The sequence below is a fragment of the Corvus hawaiiensis genome, chromosome 9 (assembly GCF_020740725.1).
Source record: "Corvus hawaiiensis isolate bCorHaw1 chromosome 9, bCorHaw1.pri.cur, whole genome shotgun sequence".
Classification (NCBI taxonomy): Eukaryota; Metazoa; Chordata; class Aves; order Passeriformes; family Corvidae; genus Corvus; species Corvus hawaiiensis.
In genome coordinates this window covers 29,837,959-29,859,530 of record NC_063221.1, presented here as the reverse complement: position 1 = coordinate 29,859,530, position 21,572 = coordinate 29,837,959, and the positions used below count along the sequence as shown (strand labels likewise).

At 43.4% G+C, this 21,572-nt stretch overlaps 1 protein-coding gene across 7 annotated transcripts in view; it reads right to left on the bottom strand.

Annotated features, from left to right (window-relative positions):
- FGGY (FGGY carbohydrate kinase domain containing) overlaps positions 1-21,572 on the bottom strand; it is a 254,334-nt gene that overhangs the window by 158,638 nt on the left and 74,124 nt on the right. For 3 of the 7 annotated variants that reach the window (XM_048313086.1, XM_048313092.1, XM_048313089.1), the window contains one exon: positions 19,011-19,223. The exons of 3 other annotated variants lie outside the window; for them this stretch is intronic. The gene's annotated coding sequence lies outside the window, so the exon portion shown is untranslated. The remainder of the gene's footprint in view (positions 1-19,010; positions 19,224-21,572) is intronic. One more of the 7 variants, XM_048313087.1, reaches the window with a different exon arrangement.

Below are 21,572 nucleotides of genomic sequence, written 5' to 3'. Positions count from 1 at the left end.
CACTTTTTCAGGGGCTGAAAAGGTGCTCCTTTGAAATGTTTCATTTCCCAAGGTGCAATTTTCTTGTACCTCCAACATCTCTATGAAACCCTGAACCCCACCTTAGAGATGGAGTGGAGCTGTGAGGTCTGTGATGACTTCATGAGCTGAAGCACAGCCCAGAGTGCCCAAATTTTCCTCACATTTTCACCTATAAGATGCATTACCAAACTCCTGTAGCAGAAAATCTGTAAACAGCTAAATGAAGGCATATGCTCATCAGCTGCCTGGAAAATGTCCAAGGGAAAGTGCTCAGAAACCCAGCTCCTTTCCCTCACCTACATCACAGAATTATTTATTTGCCTACAGCACTTTGAGGCAAGTAGTACATTCAAAGGTTGGTTAAAGACTTATTGACAGTGGTGGGGGGAGGAAAATTGCAGTGGAGGTCAATAATCTGAGCATTTTTGGACTTGAGCAGTGCTCAGATTTAGGAACAGGGATGCTATTTCAAGGTTATGTTTGCTAATATTAGTGAGTAGTCAGACATACCAGAGTGCTGCTTTTATTTTTGTGTTTCTATTTTTCCTTAAAGTCAAAGTTTTGATTTAAGACAAAATACAGCCATGGCTGCAGGAGTGGCAGAAGGGATAACATATCACCATTCATCCAAGTCATTTGGATTAGTGGGTTTTGGAACAAAGAGGTTTCAGTATATTTAATTTACTTGTCTTAGATTTCTTAAGTTTGTTTCAAACCACTCAACCCTTAAAATCTCTCATGGGTCAATGTTTCTAACCCAAGACTCGCAGGAGATATTCTAAATGCACCTAAGTGGTTTAGGATCCTGTTAGGCTAGGGATGAATTTATACTCCCTGAAAGGTGCAAAATAAATAAGGAACTATTCTGCAGGACCTGAGTGCTTGTCAACGGGTATAGATAATCATTCACTGGTTCCAGACTCCCAGACTGGTTTGGGTGGGAAAGGACCTCAAAACTCATCACATTCCATGGGCAGGAGCACCTTCCACTACCCCAAGTTGCTCCAAGCCCCGTCCAACCTGGCCCTGGACACTGCCAGGGATGGAGCAGCCACAGCTGCTCTGGGCACCCTTTGTGTGCTGTCTGCAGTCAGGGGTGACCTGCTGGTGACCAGAACACTCAGTTAACTCACACTGCTCCTCACACAGATTACATCACACAATCTGCTTGTTGCTCATTTGCTACCCAGCACTGGTCATTAAATAAACATTAATGTGACGGGCAGGCATCTTAACCAGGCACACAAAAATAACACCAGCTGTAAAGAAACAACTTATTATACACACACAAGTAGGTAACACAGTCCAGGAAGGCACCAGGTAATACAGTCCAGGTGCCCTTTGGTAATCCCTTAAAAATAACCTCTTACATCTTTCACGTAAGACCCTTTCCCCACTTAATTCCATCTTATTACATTTTATAGAAAACTCAAATGATGAACCTTCAGTTTCTTCAACAACGCATTAGTGTGGTACAGATGCTCTGATTTGGGGTCAATTTCAGTTCTTAAAAAACAAATTACTCATAGTATGTGGGAGTGAGAAGTATTACTGTTTACCTACCTAGCTGCTCTGAAACCAGCAGACTCCCCTCATTGCTGTACTACCTTTTTGCCATCATGATTCCAAGAAGATAACTGGCAAGTAACAGCCTCTGAGCAACTCTGCCAAGAGGTAAAATTCACAGTTGAATATTCCAGTGGCATTTATGTATGTATGGATGCATGACAAGGCATGGGGATGTATGCAAGGTTAGGCCCTGAATTTGGAATTCTAAACCTGGACTGGTTTATGTGAAATTCTCACTTTACTGACCTTAAACTCAGTTTTTCTCCTTGGAGAGTGAGCAGCTCTCACAAACAGAATCTTCAAGGTGCTCAGCAGAGGACCCAAGTCATCTCTTTAACACTGGGAGATTTACCATCCAGAATCCCAATGGGTATTCTGGAGGACGAGCCCTTCAAGATTGTGCAGGAGTTTTGCTGTTAATGGCATTAAACCCCCCAAATGTTGTCCCCATTTTAGATCCCAAAATTTAACTCAAATATAACATTTTCCTCTAACCTACTGCCATTATTTCCAACTTTCCATGAACGCCTCTGTGGTGAACACCTCTGGCAGCACCCAGAGAGGCTCTGTAGGGCAGGAGGAGCCTGTCCTGCTGTGGGTGCTGCAGACCCTGCTCCAGGTCTGGCTTTCAGAGCAGGAGCAGCAGCGTTTCCCACTTGGTGTTTGATGCCATTCCCCTTCCCACGCGCACACAGGGAATGTGTGGCCGTGGCGGGAGGTGAACACTGATCCCAGGGCAGCATCTCACATTTCACTGCCTTTTAGAGCCCAGACCAACACTGTGCTGTCACTGTTCTGCCTTTAAACAAGCCTTTCATTTTAGTGCCCTGTGCAGGGCTTTTTGTTTTGCCTTTGGGTTCAAATCCTTTTAACTTGAGATTCTTTTGTGAGAGTTTTCATCCCCCTTCTGGATGTCCCACCCACTCAGCATCACTTGAAATGAAAAGATTGGATGCCAACTGGTCTCCAAGTACAGAATGAAAGAGAACAACAAATTCTACCAAGGATCTCTCTCAGACTGCAAAAATAAAAGATGAGTTTGTATTGGCAAAGGCCTCTCTTGATCTGTTAATATCAAGGAAGACAAAATTATCTGTGTTCTTTGTGAAGCAGCAGTTGTTTTAGTGGGGAAGGAAGCCAAGACAGCTGTTAGATAGTTCAGTACAAAATACTGACAGTGGCACACCAACAACAACACCAGCAGTGAGGGACTCAGCCAAACCGCCAAAACACCAAATATTATTGATGTTTCTGCTTTTCAAAGGTTTGACAAACTGATAATGGAAAATTTTTAGAGTGAAAGATGACTTCTGAGTTCATCTTGGCCTATTCTGCTTAAAGGATGCTGTGGAAAAAGCAGCAAAATCTCTCAGCTATAAAAGACCCCATTGAGAAGAGGGAGGCAGGTCTTGGTCAGCACTCAAGATTCAGTGGGGAAGGAGCCATCCCTGTTTAGTTTGGATGCAGGACTTTACTCCTTTGAGGAATGAGAGGCCGTGAGATTTCAACCGCTTTTGAGGAGTCCTCAGGTCAAGCTACTTGAACAAATGGCTTTGTCCACATGACCTGCAGCATGCCCAACCCCATGAGAAAGGATTATGAAATCATTTCTTCCACTTCCCTCAGGCAGGATGAAATACGGGGTGCACTGAGGCTGGGAGCAGACCGGAGCTTCCTGGCTGGGACCTTGCTCTCACCCTGTCATCTCACTCGGGTGGCTTGACCTCTCCAGCACATCATTTTCTCCATTTCTAACTTCCCAGGAAGGGTTTATTTGCAGATCTCCAAGACTTTCAGATAGATCTAATATCTAAATACCAGGAATTTAACTCTGCTTTTGGTTGTCCCCTCGTACACCCCACGAGGTCACAGCTGTACAGCTACAAAGTTAGACATTAAGCTCAGCAAGAGAGATAGGAGGTAGGGAACAAAATTTGGCCCATCAGCAGGAGCTCCAGCCATCAGTGCAATACAGGCTGCTAAAGACTGCAATAAATGTGCCCTCTGGCCTTTTCTGGAAGGTTTCACATCCAATTTCTCCCAGGCCTCTGTGTCCTCTGGAAAAGCTTTCTTTTACTTAGCTACACCCTTCCAGAGGGCACTCTTCTTCCCTCTCCAGCTGCACCTTCTAAGCTTTACTAACTCAAATTACTGTCTAAATTGTACTTATGGGGGAAAAAAAGTCATTTTTTATGAGTGTAGAATTACACATTGGCTTTTTTCTTATAGATTTGGATCATAAAAGAACTTAGAGAAAAAAACCCCATATAAACTTACAGCCAGCTTGGCTGTAGCAGCCTTTGTCCTGCATCACTGGATGCAGTAGAGAACAGAGTGTGATACATTTTTATAATAAGAAACAAGAAAGACCCCACAGCTCTGATGGAAATCAAAGTCCACCCCACCAACAGAAAACTTCCACTGATGAACCTGTTCCAAAATGGAGCTCAGCCCTAGATCTCCCCACAAACACTTACTGTGAAATTATAATGAACACCCTTTTCACAGCATCAGTGACTCCTGCAACCTTTTCCCCCGTCTCCCTTTTTATAAGGGATGCATCACATCCTAAATTCCATAACAGATGTTCTTTACAAGGCTAGAATAATTTACAATGAGTGTTGTGGGCGTAGGGAGCTCAGACTTTTCAAAATCCCTGGGTTTGCAGTGGACACGTCTTGCCTGTAGCACACACGGTCAAACTCAGTGAAAATTCCTGAGCTCCTCTAACCTACATGTGGGAACTTTCCCAAACAGAAGTGAATTTGACAAGCCAGCAAGTAGAGGGAGATAATTCTTAGAATTCAAAAGTCAGTAGAAATATTTAAATCTCCACAGCAACATTCACTTTCGGTGTCTGTTATTTCCTATCTCGGTTTTCTGCTGTGGCTCAGCACGGTTTTCACTCAGGGAGCAGATCCTTTTGACTCACCAGACAGAAGATAACCTTGCCAAAAGGGAACTTTCAAGAAGCTGCCCACTGAATTCACAGGGGATGAAAGGAAAGTTGCACTTCTAACAGCAACATCACCTGACAAAGTCTTTGGCATTTTATACCTAAAAAAAAAAATCTTTTCTGCAACTTCTCTTAGTGTTTTCAACAGCTGGATGTTTTACTGTATTCATAGGCAGGTCCAAATATAAATAGTAGTTTCTCTACTGACCCACATACTTGGCCTATATTCAGAGTCTTTTAAGATGTTTCCATTAGCTGTGGAACAGTGTCAGGTCTTTCTCCAGTGCAATTTTATTTATGAGGTCTTGTTTCCCAGCACAAAACAGGACTAGATCAGCTGGAGTCGGCTCCTTGCTCACAGCTGGAAGCCTGTTTTCCTCCTACCCTCCATGGACATATACCTTTATCTTCAGTATCTTTCATGGCTGCATTTTTAGATGTAATTTCCAGTGCTACATGAAGAAAGGAGACTGAAAGAGAGGATAAGCCATAGCTAGGGGGAAAACTGAGAAAATAGAAATCAAAGAAGGAAGCTAGTGAAAGCTGAGACACATGGCTTCACAATTACTATTTTTTAAATATTTTATAACTACATTTACAATACTCTTAACTCATCTGGCCTGTGAAATCTCCACTCCGGAGAATCCAGAGTAACTGAATTAATCTAACTACAAAACCCATGGCTCAAATCCTCTGGCCTTTGTCTGGGGAAGTCTTTCATTGGAGCTTTCAGCTGGAAAGAGACTGCGGGAATTTGTGGCCGTGGAGCATGCAGTTACAATAAATATATAATTCATCATGGAGAGGTTTGTTAAAACCGTTAGGAATAAAATAAATGTTCTTCTTTCCTATTGAAAAGAGATGTCAGTTTTTCTCTTATGATTACTAAAAGGGCCAGCCAGGGAGAATAAAGGCTTATTACAAGGGAAAGCATATAGAGCCCTTTTATGAACTCTGGCTGCAGCCCTTCTCTTTGCAAGACTCTTTGTTTCAGTTTGTTTTTCAGCAGCTGTATCTGATCTGTATCTCGCACACTTTCATCCTGTGGCAAAACACAGCTGCAAAGTGACTACAAGTTTCTCATGTGTCCATCTCTGTGCATTCTCACAGATGGGACAGGTATGAGAAGCACCAAACCCGGCTTTGGGGTGTTAAATCTGATTAATAATGGTACAGAGAGTCACAAGGGCTGGCTATCTCTTGGTTCATCTTTCTTGGAAGGATCAGTGATAGCACTGTATCACCAAAGACGCTGAAGTTCACCAGCATGAAGTGAAGGCAATTACTGGCATAACAGAGTGCCTGGGGTTGCCATCCCTTAAACAGGGTTTTTAAGGACAGAAATATTTTGTTTTCAAATGCAGGATAAGAAAACTAATCACCACATGTTTAGTCTAAGCCTTCCACTCTGAAAAATCCTCGACACTCAAACAGTAGTGCACAAGCACAAGCAATGCACAACAGCCTCGAGCATCTCCCTGCCTGATTTTTGATGACTTAGTTAAAAATATTACAGGGTCCCATTGTACAAAATGTGCATGTTAATGCTTCTTTAGACAAAGCTGCCTCGAGAGAAAAATATTGATTTTACACAGGAGGGTTGCAGTGAACTCAGTGCATCTTGGACACCAGAGAAGAGCCATGGATATCCTATAACTTCTAGACTTGGCATCTCCCCCCAAGTATTCCCTCTCCTGAAGTTTCCTGGTTTCTCAAAGCACATGCTCTGTAACAAGCTGCTCACCACAGATGGGTTACCCTATTCCAACCCTGCAAAAAGACCACTAGGAACAGCCACTTCCCAAACACTCCCATGGAGCCCTGTCCTTCCTGCCCCATGTGCTGCTGAAGAAACCCACAGTTGCCAATTGTGATTTACAGAGAGGGGCAAGACACACTAATGACTGCGACTCCTACCACTAATTACCACTTATTCAGGCACTAATGGACTTCATTGGCCAATGCAAGTCAATGTAAAAGCCTTTGCAATTTGAAGAGAACGGCTTTAAGTTATTAAACATTGTGGGTCTCAGGCATTGGTAATGGTTCACATGCCCACATTTCTCTCCACAGTTAGAAAAAGGAATGTACAGCACCAGCACCTGCACTGCCTGAGTGGCCACGTTTGACCTGGGCTGCACTTACAGCTTTTACTGCTCTCCTTACTTCGAGTTTAAATGCAATCAACAAAAAGAGTAGACTGGCAAACAGAATCAGAAAGCCTCCAAAATCATCAAGAGACACCTTGATGGAAGGTGGACTTCCTCTCCAACCTGGCCTTGGACACTTCCAGGGATGGGGCAGCCACAGCTTCTCTGGGCACCCTGTATCAGGGCCTCAGCACCCTCACAGGGAAGAATTTCTTCCCAATATCCCATCTAACCCTGCTCTCTGTCAGGGGGAAGCTGTTCCCTGTGTCCTGTCACTACAAGCCCTTGTAAATATACTGTCTCCATCTTTCTTGTAGACTTTTCTTGTAACCAGAGAGAAAAGCAAAATATCAAATATTCTGCAGGATGGAAACTCTGAGTTATTTTTAGTGAAAGGATCAAAATTAGTTCATTAAGAACTTCTGTCTGATAATGTCAGACCATTCATATCTATAATTAATCTTTATTATCACTGTAATTTTTAGAAGCTGAAAAGAGCTGAACTCTGAAACATGGAGTCAAAATGAAAGTTGCTTTTTCAATCTCAAGTAGTATCAGTGTTTCCATTGAAAACTTCATCAAGATCAACTTCCCCCAAAATTCTGATTTTGGTGCCAAAACAGCATTTTCAAGAAGAAATTTATTCTGCTAGAATTAAAAATAAATTTTAAAACCCCAACAAAACAAACCAAACAAAAACCCCAAAACACAAAACCTGGCTGCCTGGCAGCCTCCACCTCTCTAAAAATAACTGAGCCAAGTCAAATCCACCCACCTTTCCTCTCCATCACAAAGGCAACCTCTCACAGTTTGATTACAAACCTCAGGGCACGCTGTGGTTTCGCTTCCAGCTGTAGGTCCCGGAGTCGGGCTGATTACAGGAACACCCCATGACTTCCCACATGAGAAAGGATTTTCTCAGAAAGAATTGGCCCAGACAGCAATGCCAGTAGATCTGTCTTGGCAAACAGAACATTGGCTGTGATGAACACTGTAGTGCAGAATAAGCTCGTTCCCCACATGGGCAGGTCCAAGGTGGAAGCCCAATCCCATCACACATCTGGCAGCCCAGCTGCTGCTCGGAGGGATGACCTTCCCACTCTCTGGATGGAGGCAGCTGTGCCAGTAGAGCTTTCCCGTGAACATCATCACACCCATTCAAGTGAGCAAAGGCTTCTCTCGCTTTCAGGACTGAATTTTAAACCTTAGCTAAGAACATTTTCGGATCTGAGCTCTGGATTTTTCATTTGTGGGGCTGAGAGACATTTAATTAAGAAACTGAATGAACTCAAATTTTAAAAAGAGCACCATTTCCAGAAACTGATTTAAATACTCTTTTAGAAATCGTTAATTATGTATTTAAGTTTAACTTTTTACTTACTGAACACTTCTTTCCATTCCTACACACAAATCCCACTGTTCCTCACATTTGGACAACCTGGTCTTGTGGAAGGTGCCCCTGCCCATGGCTTGGGGTTGGAACTGGATGAGTTTTAAGGTCCCTTCCAACCGAAACCAATCAGGGATTCCATGATTTAGAGTTGTGCAAAACCTTCAAAATTCTTTTGATTTGGTAGCTGTTACTTCCATTTTGCACACGCTTTCCATGGGTGTAATCAACTTTAGAAAGAGGGAAAGCAGGGAGGAAAGGGAAATCCATGATCCACAGCAGGACAGGGAAGACAGGAAGAGCACACCCGTGTTTCTCAGCTGCTGTGCATTTACAGGCAGGAGGTCTAAGGAAGGAGAGAAATCAGGTACCCACTCTGGTGAAAACAAAGGTGTTTCCAGGTCACTAAAAATTCCAGAATTATTCCACATTTTCTCCAGTCTTCTTTTCCACTGCAAAGACCAAAACCTGCCCCGTCAGATGCCAACCAAGCTGTTACTTGTTTTGTTTTGCAGGTTGCTAAGGAACAGGGCTGTTTTTGCTTACTTGCCTCCCTTGGGCTATTTCACAACACTTTGTAATATACACTGCTCTTTTTTGCTGCACATCTGGTTTTGATTTTAGGTTTCAGAACCCCCTCTGAAAACTGAGATATTAGTTTTTCATATCTATCATCTAGACAAAGTGCATCAGCCTGTCAAACTGAGTGCACCGGTGAGACACATTTAACCCTCTCAAGTTACCCTCTCAAAAGCTATTTTCATTTGTTGTCGAGTTCAGACAGTGGAAGTAGCTCAAGTATTTTGTCTAATTTGCTGTGTGAAATTAGCTGCAACCACCATTAAATTTTAGGTATGAAATAAAAACTACCCATTCCTTCAAAACATGCCATTGGGTAGGAAACCCTTCTGCCTCACAAATACTAAAGGGCCATGCCGTGGATTCATTGCTCGCCACCCCATCAGATGCTTGACAACTTCTCCCAAAGCTCCTAATCTTTCATTTTCCTTGGAAGCAGCTACTCCCAGAGAGCAGCTAACCAGCACGGAGAGGGGTTCTCCTGTGTCTTTGGAAAATGGTGTTGTGGGATGGCAGAACTGCCCAGTTTGTCCTTTGGGGCAGCAGCTAACACATCCTTCACCCCAGCACTGGAGCTGGCCACAGGATCACGGAGTCGCTGAGGTTGGGAAAGCCCTCTAAGACCATCGAGTCCAACCATCAACCCAGCACCACTAAACCATATCCTCAAGTGCCACATCCCCGTGTTTTTTGAACATTCCCAGGGATGGCGATTCCACCACCACCCTGGGCAGCCTGTTCCAATGCCTGACCACGCTTTCAGTGAAGAAACTTTTCCTAATATCCAATCTAAACCTTCTCTGATGCAACTTGAGGCCATTTTCTCAACCATACAAACAAAGTGATGGGGATAACGTATTCCTGCTCTGCTGCTACCCCTAAACCAAATGGTCCTGACCTAAGGCCTCTCCCAAAGCCTTTCTTCATACTCTGCAAGCAAAGCTCTGACAGAGAGGGGCTGGGCAGAGCTAACAGTGTTCCTTTAGTCTTCACCCATCTGGTCCCAGCATCATTTAAAGTTGCAATTAAAATTTATATCCCTAGGCTAAGGTCACTGGGAAAACTTCTGCCAAGAACTACATACATTTGACACCCTGCAGAGAAAAGAAACTGCCTCTGCTTTATCCTGATAGTTTGCTTTTCCCAACACCCTGAGGACTTGTCTTCATGCTCTTCTCAAGCCACTCTGATGACTATCTGATCCTATAAAATTGTATATGCCAGGGAATCCTCCTCTCTCTGCAGGACATGGGGTCCAGCAGGTTTCAGAGCCCTGGAGCAGGGCCAGGGTGATTCACTCTCTGCCCCACAGGCTCTGGCCCCTGGGCCTGCCCAGCAGTGCCAGGGAAGTCCTGTAGCACAGCAGGTTTGAATGACACAAGTTTTTCTAAGAATCACCAAAACGATCTGGGATTATTTATTAAAAAATACCAGCCAGGAAAGGCAGGCCTGGCACCTGCACTTTGTGCTGGGTGAGGTGCAGGCTGCTGGGGCTACCAGGGCAGGATTCCCAGGTGGGAAGAGTGAGGTCTTCCACAGGGCATCCACCTTCTTCAGCAATACCAGACCAACCCTAAATCTGCAACTTTCATCTTCAAAACCTTAAGTGAATATAAAATTTGAAGGCTGATTTTCACCCTTCTCCTGAGACCTATCCCAGCAGTGTTAAACATTCCCTTTGAAAAAGTAATTGATGCCGTAGAGTTCATACTAGTAAAAAATAAACTTGGGAGACTCCCAAATTTTTGTCTCACGGACAGACTGCCCTTCCTAAACAGGAGGACGATACCAGATGACCACTCCACCATGGAGGGGATGTAGGTTTATAAGACCGCACAGATGCCAAATCTTGTGAATTTTAGAGACCTGCTGAGCTCTGGACACGATGCCAGTGGCTGCACCTCAAGGTGCTGTCCCAGTGCTACTCAGCTTCCTTCCTTACAGGGCACTGAATGCAGCTCAGCAGCCAAAGGGAGATGCCTGAAGGACAACTGGGCAGTGTGACACTAGATTTTCCTTACCCCACCTTCTCCCGGACACAACAGAAGTCAGCCAAGCATGGAGCTCTGTGTGGCAAACCCAGCGCCTGGCAGCCAGTCCCCCTCCTGTTTGGGACTCTCAGGAGTGGGCCAGGGCTAATTGTTACAGGGTCTCTGTGATCCACACAACCACAGACACTGTGGTCCTGCAGTGCAGCAGAGCTTGAGAGCATATGGGACAAAAAGCCCCTGGAAAAATCTCAGGATAAAGCACAGTTGATGTCGTCATTACCCCGTCACAGCTTCTTAGCTGCTCTGGGGGCAAAAATTGAAACAAAGGTATTAAATGTGCTAAACCACATCTTTCCATCTCTTTGCATCCAATCTAAACCAACCCAACACTTGGAGCCCTCGTATCCAATTTCCCCTCCACATCCCTCTTCCCTTTGGTGTGGTTGGGCTTTCCCCTCCCACCAGGCCAGCCCTGGAACACTCAGGCAGCTCCCTCCACCCAGTGAGGGTCCTGCCCAAAAGCCGTCCTGTGGCGTGAGCTCACCGTGACCTTTCAGCAGAGCACAGCCCTGTGTCCCTCCCCTGTTTGGAGAGGCTGGTGGGGCCTCATCTGCAGCCCGGGTGCTTCACTCTTAACCAATTAATCTCTCTTCCCACGAGGCAAAGGCTGGGCTCCCTGCTGGCTTCAGGCAAGTGGTTCACCCTGATGGATGGGTGGCAGGGCAGGAGAGGGTTAAGAATATCATGGAGCAGTGGGGGCATAGGAGAGCTTAATCTGGAAGCAGTTTAAGTAACCTAAGGAGAATCTGATACAGACCAAAGACACACAAGTACAGATGCATTTAATAGAAGCCTCTTTCTGCTCAAGATCTACAGCTGAGACTCCTGCAGCAAAATGTGCTGTTTGGAACATCCTGTGCTCCAACCACCATGGCTATGGGAGGAATCGGAGCCAGTATTATGTGCTGGTGCTCTGAAGGACTGAATGTTCACTTCAGACACACGTTTGGGGGATTGTATATTTATGTACAGATTTTGGGATGCAGCACATCCCACTGCGAACTTGGACAGCAGCTTGCTCTTCCATCTAAGAATTCCTCTCTTAAGAAATCCCAGTGTTGTGTAAATAAGGGCACAGCCCGAGCTGTTCCAGCAGCAGCTGAGCCAGGTTAAGACATTTTCACCTCCAGCCTGCCCACAGCTGTGTATCCACTGCCCCCCATTAGGGGTTACCACCCTTTTCCATGAGCCTCATAACCACATCTGCGGACACTCCCAAATCTGGCTCTGTCAGAGTGATCCAGCTTAGCTTAAGTACTTTTTAGTAGGTTTATTGTGTGGGCTTTTTTTTTTTTTTTTGCCTTTTTTTTTTTTTTTTTTTTGAGCTAGCTCATCTTGAGATTGATAGTTTCTTGACTCAGTTCAGCTGCAACTGGAACAGCATCTCTGACCACACTCCAATAAAATGCTTGTAAAATTGCATCGGTCAGTTTCTTCAGTCAAAGCCTGTAAGAGTATTCTAAAGATAATACATTTAATATTAATCCCCTAAATATTCTTTTGTCTGCTATTTCAGTGTTTCCTAGGTATTACTGGAGATTTAAATACCTCACGCTGGACTGATCACTTTTGCATGCAGCAGTCGTTATTCTCCAGCACCTTATTTAAGGAGATCGAAGATTATCAACATTCTGAAGAAACAATCACAAAAAAAGCAAACCCAAAATCTCCAGTGCCTCCCTCTTCCAGAGAATTTATGTTTTTCCTTAGGTGCAAGTATCCAGTAAGTCACAGGGGAACGTGATCAGAGACTGTTGATGCATTTACACTCTTTGTATTATTACTCTATTTCATTTTCAGTTCTTGGCATATGGGACTGAGGAGAGCTGTGCAGCCAGGGCCTCTCCTGGCTGTGCCAGGAGGCAGGAAAGGTAGTTTGGGGAGACACAAATATTTGCTTCGCTGACCTCTGTGTTTGGCTCCTAAGTAGGTTTGATTTGTATTCTGGGCCGTGCTTGTGCTCTCAGGGAACACACATAACTCAGGCCAATTGTATGAGATGGGAGTACAAAGAGGAGCCCAGCTCAGGCTCTGACATTTAACAAGCCAAGAGGTTTGAAAATGGAGCCAAGTCCATTGGCTGGCTTGGCTGTACGAACCAAAACACAAGCCTCGCCACTGGAATTGATTATAGACACATGAAAAGAAAATACATAAAATGATACATAAGGTTCTTGTAACCTCCAGGAGCTGATGCCAGAATACTCTTGTTGGCTTGGTCCTGCCCTGGCTCGACACCACAAGTGAGTGCAGAGCTCAGCCGAGGCCGTGCTCAAGTTTTCATCAGATTAACTCTTCAGCCCGGGTCAAAGCAGCCCTTCTCGCCTGCTCCCAGATCTGAGCCTTCCTCCAGCCCCCGGGGAAAGGAGCTGAGTGTGTGAGTGCAGGATTTACAGCCCTTCAGCTGGTGCAAAAGGTGCTATAGCTGCCCACAGGAGGAAAGGAAATTGAATTAAAGGAGATTAGGAATCTATACAACAGAGTAGCCAGAAGGCTCTTTATGCTGAATGTAAAATACTCCGTGAGCCAGCCCTACATAAAGTGTATTCTTCCTCTGCTGCAGATCCCAGTTATCCCTCAACACAACCTGGGGGACTTTGGCTGGCATTTCTTAGCTTAATTACAGCTCATAATTTAGTTAGCAAGCTTAACCTGTAGACCACTCCGCTGATTTAAACAACAAAACCCAGCAGGCACTAAAATGGTATGTTTCTTGGAAGAGTGTGAGTTATTAACATTATTCTTTCAAATGCAAAGATTTGTGCCTTTCTGTAGAGTCTCACCATTCTCCAGAAAGACAGTTTTTTCTCAGTTTGAAGTATTTGATATGATAGCTTGAGATGATTAATGTGACACTTTCAGGAAGGGCTCGAAAGCAGACATTATAATTTTACTGCAATACCAGTGAGACTCAACATTTCCCTGGAAATGGGCAGAACGAAGATGATGTTAAGCATTTTCCAGTAACCCTTGTGCAAGGTGTTGGGATCTTTCTGAACTGACCACTGAAGGGATTGTCTGAAAAATTATTTAAGCCTTTATCCAAATACCTGGAAATCTGAGTTACCACAAATAATTTGCTTGTGGACAAGCACCTTTCCCTTCTGAAACACCAAACCCAAGGGCTTGAAGCAAATAAAATATTCCTGGAAAAGGGCAATGAGATGATCTTTAAGGTCCCTTCCAAGCAAATCATGCTGTGATTCTATGAATACTGGAGTCCAATATTCAGGAATACCATATCTTCTAAGGAATGAGTAATTTACTATTACTGCAGTTACTCCTACAGCAATTTCCCTTCAGATTTCAGAAACTCCTGTGTTCTGCTAACAGAAGGCAGGAGTTCAATAGTGCACTCAAACTCTCCCAATTTAACTTGAGGTTTAGTCTTTTCTAATTCAAAGACATTTCATTTGAAAGTGTTTTTGCTTTATAATAAACAGATAATAAACAGATTCTTGGTTTCCTACAATAAAAAGAGAAAAAGACTGTAAACCTCAAACTTTTAAAAGGGCACGTGGGACTATTCTCTAATTTTACTCTTTGGCTGTGGAATCTATACTCATTAAGAGTGAAAAGTTGAGCTCTGATTACTATTTGTGCTTTAAAAGCTTGCATTTCTACCCCAAGTGAAAGGCAAAATGGGCTGATGTGCTTTCACTTTTTGGTTTTAGACTTTTTATTTTCGCTTCCTGTTGCAATATGGCACCAAAATGCAAAGTTTGGATTTCTTAGAGTGCACAGAAACAAACAACTAATGTAACACACTTTAAAAAAATCTTTCTAAGAGAAAATATATGTATTTAAAGATCTAATATATTGAAAACATTTTACAGACTGAATTTTAGCTACTAAGTGATAGAAAGGGTCATGAAATGGCCCAACTCTTTCCTTGCTATGAATCATCCTGATGTGCTGATGATCCAAATATGTAATTATTCCCTGTTTTGCTATATTTTTCTAAAGAAGCGTAATAGATAAATACTAAAAATAATATAATTGAGTTGCAGACATAAATGGAGATTGGATTCCTGACAGCTAGCAGGAGATAGACAATAATCTAACCTGATGGGAGAGGGCAAGGAACAAGAAAATGTTTCCATCTCCTCATTTTACTATTGGAAATGGAAATATGACATCGCATCAAGGTCATATTTTGGAAGATGCTGAGCTTCTGTACATTCCGTTGTTGTACTATAGTAACAAGCTTTCTGAAAGCCTGGAAAATGGGATTTTATTTGAGGCTAGGGAAGGGGTGGCAGAGCCAGGACCCACATCCCAGGCTGATCCTGCTGTGGATGTGCAGCATCTCCCTGATGCAGCTGTGGCCCTGCCCAGGCCAGGCACACCCTGCTCCCCACGGGCTTTGCCAAATCCTAAATGTCGAGCTGGCTGCTCTCAGCAGAGCCCAACCAAGCCTTGTGCAAATCAACAGCACATGGAGGGGTTTTCCCCACGTTCCCCGTGGCTTTCCTTCAGTTTGGCTGGAGAGTTCAGAACATCCTGCACTTTAAAGGGTGTTTGGGAACCCTGCTTTCTCCTACAGCTTGGGAAAAACCCCTTAATTATTATTTCATTAAAACTGTTATTTCAAAACTTGTTTTCATTCCTAAAGCAGAGCCATAATGACCCAGCCAACATTCTCAATGCAAACATACTTAAAACAAAATGGTTTTTAGAACAAACCATTAATTTCAAGACTTCCTGGTAATATATATTGCTGTTAAAGCAAATATTTTTCCATAGGTTTTGAGTCTGTGTTATCAGAGTTGTAATAAATTCTGCTATTCCCACATAAAGTCATTAAAAATAGAAAGGAATTATGTGTCAACTAGATTATTTCCGTTGGATCAAATGAATTAATCTCATCCTTATTTTCCAACCTTAATTCTAAACATTTCTTGAAGGAACTGAAAAATATGTAAATAGGAACAATCACTTGAAATAAAAATATGCAGGGCACGTTCTAAAAATATTGACATGAAGTGATTGACATTATCAGAGGATCTCTTTGCCTCGAGAGCTCTCGATAAAATTAAATTGTTTCTGACAAGTTCCTGAAGAAATGTTTCATTCAAATGAAACCATATTTTCAAAGAAAAACATTTTGGAGACAAATTTTGTTTCCCCCCTTTAGTGCAGAGTCCCTCACAACCCAGGAATAGAGGGGAACTGTTTGCCCTGATGGGACTTTCAGTCTGAATTTGCCTATTTTTAGTGCCCTGTGTCAGAACTCAGCGGCAACCTGGGGATTTTGCTTGCTTTTTTTGTTTGTTTTTTCTCACTATGAGTAATTTGTGCTGTAGACTGATGTTGCTGCTGTTTGTAAACAGTGGGTTATGAGCTGTTCCTAAAAGCTAGAACGGGTTTTACCAGAAGGGAGCTCGGCCTTTCCTTTAGTTTTTCTTTCTCCTGTTGCCTGTGTGTCCAGCGACACACTCAATTCCACGTTATTCTTGTAAATGCAAGAGCAGAATAAATGTGGGAACCACAACACTTTCAGCTGCCCCACCTCATTCTCACCCCAGAGGTTTCTAAACTGCTCCTCACAGCCAACTTCTGCAGATATGCACGAGCAGCAAACCACGGCTGCCTCCGAGGCATGTCTTGTCTCCAGACTCATTTGCAGCATTTTTCTTGGGACAAGTCCCATGGGATGGATTTGGAGGCTGTTATTTATTTTTGCAACATGGCTGTACTGAAATGGGGAAAATTCAAAATAGGGCATGAGCAATAGAAACAGAAATGAAAAGACCAATGAGTTTCACACACGAACACTTTTTGGGTTGGGGTGTCCAACCCTCTCAGCCTGAGGGCCAGGGGTAGTTTTGGGAGCCGTTGTGGGTCCTGTGGATTAGGTTGTCCATGTGAATATAACATCTGGCTGAATGTAGCTGGATTTCAATTTACAGACTTTTTAAGCTCTACTTTAAATATTCCCCCTCTTCTCCAAGACAAAATGTTGGTAAAATGATGGGAGAGACCTTGTAATACTTCCAGAAGATCAGCTGTGTTGCGTGTTGAGGCTCTCTCGTGCTGTTTCAGCAGTTCAGACTAGAAACTGGAAGCAAAAAGGCATCTTGCTGGAAGAACCCAGAATCAAGAAGTGTGGAGCCAGGTTGCAAAACCAGGAAAACAATCAGAGGGAAGTAGGTGACCGAAAAGGAGGAAGAAAATGTTTCTAAATGATGCCTGTATTTGTCTAGCTGGGCAGCAGAGTTACCAACTGACCAATGCAGTAAAGGGAAATCTGCATTTTAACCCTGTTTCTTATGGCAATGTATGGAAACATTTCCTGCTGGAGTCATTGCTCACTTCTTCTTTCCCCAAAGGTATCCATAAGAATGCTGTGGATTTCAGCTGGTGAATTCTTCGCAAATAAAGGAGAGAGCTGAAGAAATGCAACATTATTTTATAACAGTTTCTCAATAACAAGGTTTTTGATCTTCCTAACATTATCCAGAAATAAAACAGATATTTTCTGCTCAGCTGAACCCAGCTGGCTGTGTGGAAAATATTTCAAAATCTGCCACAAATCTTTGGGTTTTTTTCCTGATGTCTGTTAATTTAGTTAAAACAAATCAATTAAATGTCCTAATTACAACTGAAATATATAATTACATTGTGCACTCAGTTCAGTGCATGCTAATGAAGCAATCACCACCTTATTAGTCACTCTGGAAAACTAAACCCAAGTGGGAGCTGAGAAATGTTTCTCTGTCTCTTCATATGAGGCACTTGGTCCATTCTTTGCTTGTTTCTAAATTTGAAACATGGGCAAAACAGGCAGAAAAAGATACAGAATCACTATATTCTTTTTCTTTCCTTATAGCAAAAATTCAAGAGGAATTATCACTCCCTAATGTGGAACAGCTCAGAAATTAGAGCCTATTTTTAACACATATGTTAATATCTTATCAAAAAGTTTTAGCAAATGAGTATAAATTTTAAAAGACAGTACACAGCTCTTTAAAAATTACTTTTCCATAATGCCTAACTCTGAATAAGCTTCTGAACAGGTAGGGCTTGATGTTAAAATGTTGGGAACACAATCTGCTGCTGAGTATTGACATCTGTTGGAGGTGGGAGTGCTCAAACTGCTGATCCCTGTCAATGCTGTTTCCTATCAAGAACAAGCAGCTCTGAACTCTTTATACCTTGGGTACATCCTCTGTTTTCCTTCATCCCAAATCTAATTCAGATAAGAAGTATTTTGGTGAATGTGCTTTGCCTGCCTAAACAGAAATATTAGAGCAGCTACTTAAATGGTAATTGATAAATGCAGAAAATTATGACCATTCAAACTGCAAATCAGTTAGCAAAATTCAATGAAGGTTTAAACATTTCATTGCATTAATGATACAAATGCATAAATTTACAGAGTGCAACATCCAGCCACTTGGCAGCCTTCCACTGTATTTACTTAAAGGTGATAATGCATTTAAAAAGCACTTGAAGCAGAATATGTATTAAGCACTACTAAACTTGCAGAGATTTATTAGCACAAGCTTTTAGACTGTCTCTGCCCTGAAGCAAACTCATTTTTATTTCTGAAAATTAAAAAAATAGAGCAATACATCATTTTAAGAAACATCAGCGAGGCTGGTATGGGAGTTATCTTAAAATCCAGTATTTCTTCATGACAAGTGCAGGTCTGTAGCCTTTAGCTCATATGGGACTGACTGATAAGGCTGCCCCAGAAATGTTGATAATATCCACAGGATGTTCATTTACACATTAGTGAAAGAATGGAAGTTTGGAAAATTCTCTAGGATCTCCAGAGATTAATGATCTGGCACTTCCAGCACCTTAGAGTGCTCTGATTTTTCAGGCAGCACTGAAATCCTGTCCTGTCCAGAAGAGAATCAGGCACTGCCAATTCTTTGGAGAACTTCAGGTGATGAACACTATTAATTCTCACAGCAGATGTGAGCAAAGAGAGCAGGAAAATATTTGCAGGTATTTAAAGGTATTTGCAAAAGTGTTCTATGAGCATTTTTAGGGTAGAGTGGATGCAAAAGGAAATATCCTAAATATTAAATACAGATCTCAGGATAAACCAGCTTGATATGTGCCTGCACCACTCTCTTCAGTGAGCAGAGATCCACAGAGCTTGTAAAGTAAGTGGGAAGCAGGGCTTGGGACTTCTCTTTGAGTTGGAATAAGACAACGTGATTGAGGTGGTTGGTCAAACAAATCTGGGCATTGTGTGTGTTGTGTGTCATGGATGGATCCCATCGCTTCATTTCAGCAAACACTATTTGTGGCTGAAGAATCAAATCAGAGTAACTCACCCACTATGAAGAGTTCACCTGCTCCATTCCCACGTGTCAAGGCTCCCAAATGCACCTGGACCTTAAACACAAAGGGCAGCACCTTCACTTCCATGTGGAGGACATGGAGGACATGGATGAAGGGTGGCATTTCTTGTCACCCAGCAGTAGCACATATCCCAAAAACTGTGTCAGGGCTCTTCTCTGAAGTCCACCACACCATCCTAATTAGTGCTTTTAGGAAGAAACAACATAAATTAGTGAAGATTTGCAGCAGGAACCTTCCCACTTCCCACCAAGGTCAGAGGTGCTGGAGGCATCTTGAAGCCAGCACCACTCCTGCAGACTGCCATGGTAAAATTCTGACTGTCTCATGCCTGGTATCAAGAACATGGACTGCATGTGTAAATACAGCCTGTCTGATCTGCTCCACAGAGACACATCCTGCCCTTGGGTTTTTGAGTCTATACTGACAGGGCAGGCACCCTCCTCCTGGCTGGGGCATGTTCTGAATGGCTGAGTTGCAATGAGCAGATGACAGAAATTTCTTTCAAGTTTAATGCTTTTCTGGCCAAAATCCTCTCTAGAATTTAACTCAGCAAGATCTTTAAATACAACTGAGAGCAGAATTTGGCTCAGGGAATGTTTCCCCATTTTATTCCCTACAGCTTTTCATTACCACCTTCTAAATGTGTAACAAAACCAGGAGTGTTTTTACGGTGCTCTGTATGAGAGAGTTGCTAATAAGTAGCTCCATTAAAAATAGTAAACATAAATCATTTATTCATTTTATGCATTTCTAAGTCCACTTGAGAATATTTTTGGCTGAGCCAAGGCACAAGTAAGGGTGTTAATTGTTATCTTACTAGAGCAATCAGTTAATAAGGCAGTTAGGAAAGATGTTTGTTAGGAGGTTCTGGGGTGCCTGGAGGCTACTGAAGTCATTGTCTGGGAGAGAACACGACCGCTGGAGCTCGCAGGAGTCTGGTGGCACCAACCCAAAGCCCTCGAGGCCTCTGTCTGCAAATTAGCTGAGAGGAGAGAGCAGACACCAGGTCTGAGCAGGGAGCTGTAAACAAGAGGTAGGAACTCCTGGCGCAGGCTCTCGGAGCAGAGCAGTGTCGGGGGCCCCGCGAGGAGGCCAGAAGGGCTCAGTCAATGGGGTGGGGATGGGGAGGGAATTGGGTTCAGTTTCCTTCTCCCCCCAAACAGCAGCAACCTTTTCTGGGCTCTGCTGTCTCCTCAGGCCAAGGAACAGGGCTCTGCACCACTTATAAAGCTGAGCACCGCGGAGCAGCTCTGCTCTCCCTGCTGGCCTGTTCATCCCATGTGAGGACCTCAAATTTGCACTTTCAGTCTCCTCCAGGAGAGAAGAGCTCCTTTATTTACTGTCCTGGCCCACCAGAACTGGATGGACATCCAGCCCAGTGTGGTACTGACCAAACCCATCAACTGAGCATGGCCAGATGGCCTTTGCTCCCACTGTACTTCCAGAGAGGTTGATCCCACTAACCCCACTCTGGTATGTGGGGCATCAATCCAGAGCCAAGGACAGAGTGAGTTTTCAGATTAAATGCTAAAGGTTCAAGGAGAGCAGCACATTGGGGCATCCTGCTCTTCTTCTGTCTGATCTCTCCCTGTTCACTGCTCAGTAACTTCTGTTCTCCAGTCACCGCTGCGGCAGCAGGTGCCAGGAGCCAAACATCTCCGTTAGTGACTTGCAGGAGGGAGGTTATCCCGGCCTCCCGAAACCGAAGGAAAACCACAGCTGTCTGCCCTCAGCCTAGGGTGTGTCAAGGAACCTGTCCACAAGGGAAATGTTTCTGGTTATGAATTATATGCTACAACATCCCAGTGACTCTTTTAGGGATGCACTCTGAGGTGCTCCAGGGGAAGCCTGTTCTAGGAGCTAAATTCTGTCTGTGGGATGGAGGAAATATTAGAGGAATTGCCGGAGAAGGGAGGGGAAGAAGCCACTTTCTGATGTACTTCAAAGCCAAATAATCTGGCTCCTTCTGTCTGACATCTATGGGGGATGATCTTATGCAACTTCAAAACATTTAAACTGATTTGCAGCACAGAAATAATTCTAAAATGCTGCTCCTTTCACTTGTCCTCCCTAATCCAGTTAGCCCTCAAGATATGGCTGTAGGAGAGAGATCCCATTTCACTTGCACATGGGAGACCCTCTTTACTTGAGACAAAACAACAAGTCCAAGAACATATCCCAGATCTGTCCTACAGTTTGGGATAGTACCTAGGCAGAGGTCTGTTCCGTGTCAGTGAGGGAAATACTGTCATTCCCATTTTGCAGATGGGAAATTGAGAAAGAACGGGTTGAATAGCTAATCCAAGGACACAGGAAAATCCATAATCACACTGAAAAGTGACCCAAGATCTCCTGACTTCATCCAGTGGGATTGCTGTTGGGCAGATTCTTTTTTCTCTCAGGAGATTCAGTAAAGCTTCCAACAAATCTAGCATGAACAGCCCAGAGCTGACACTGTCCCTGGGAGCTCCCCCTCCAATGGGAGAATGTAGATGGAAAATATATATTAGATACATTTAATTCATTATTTAATA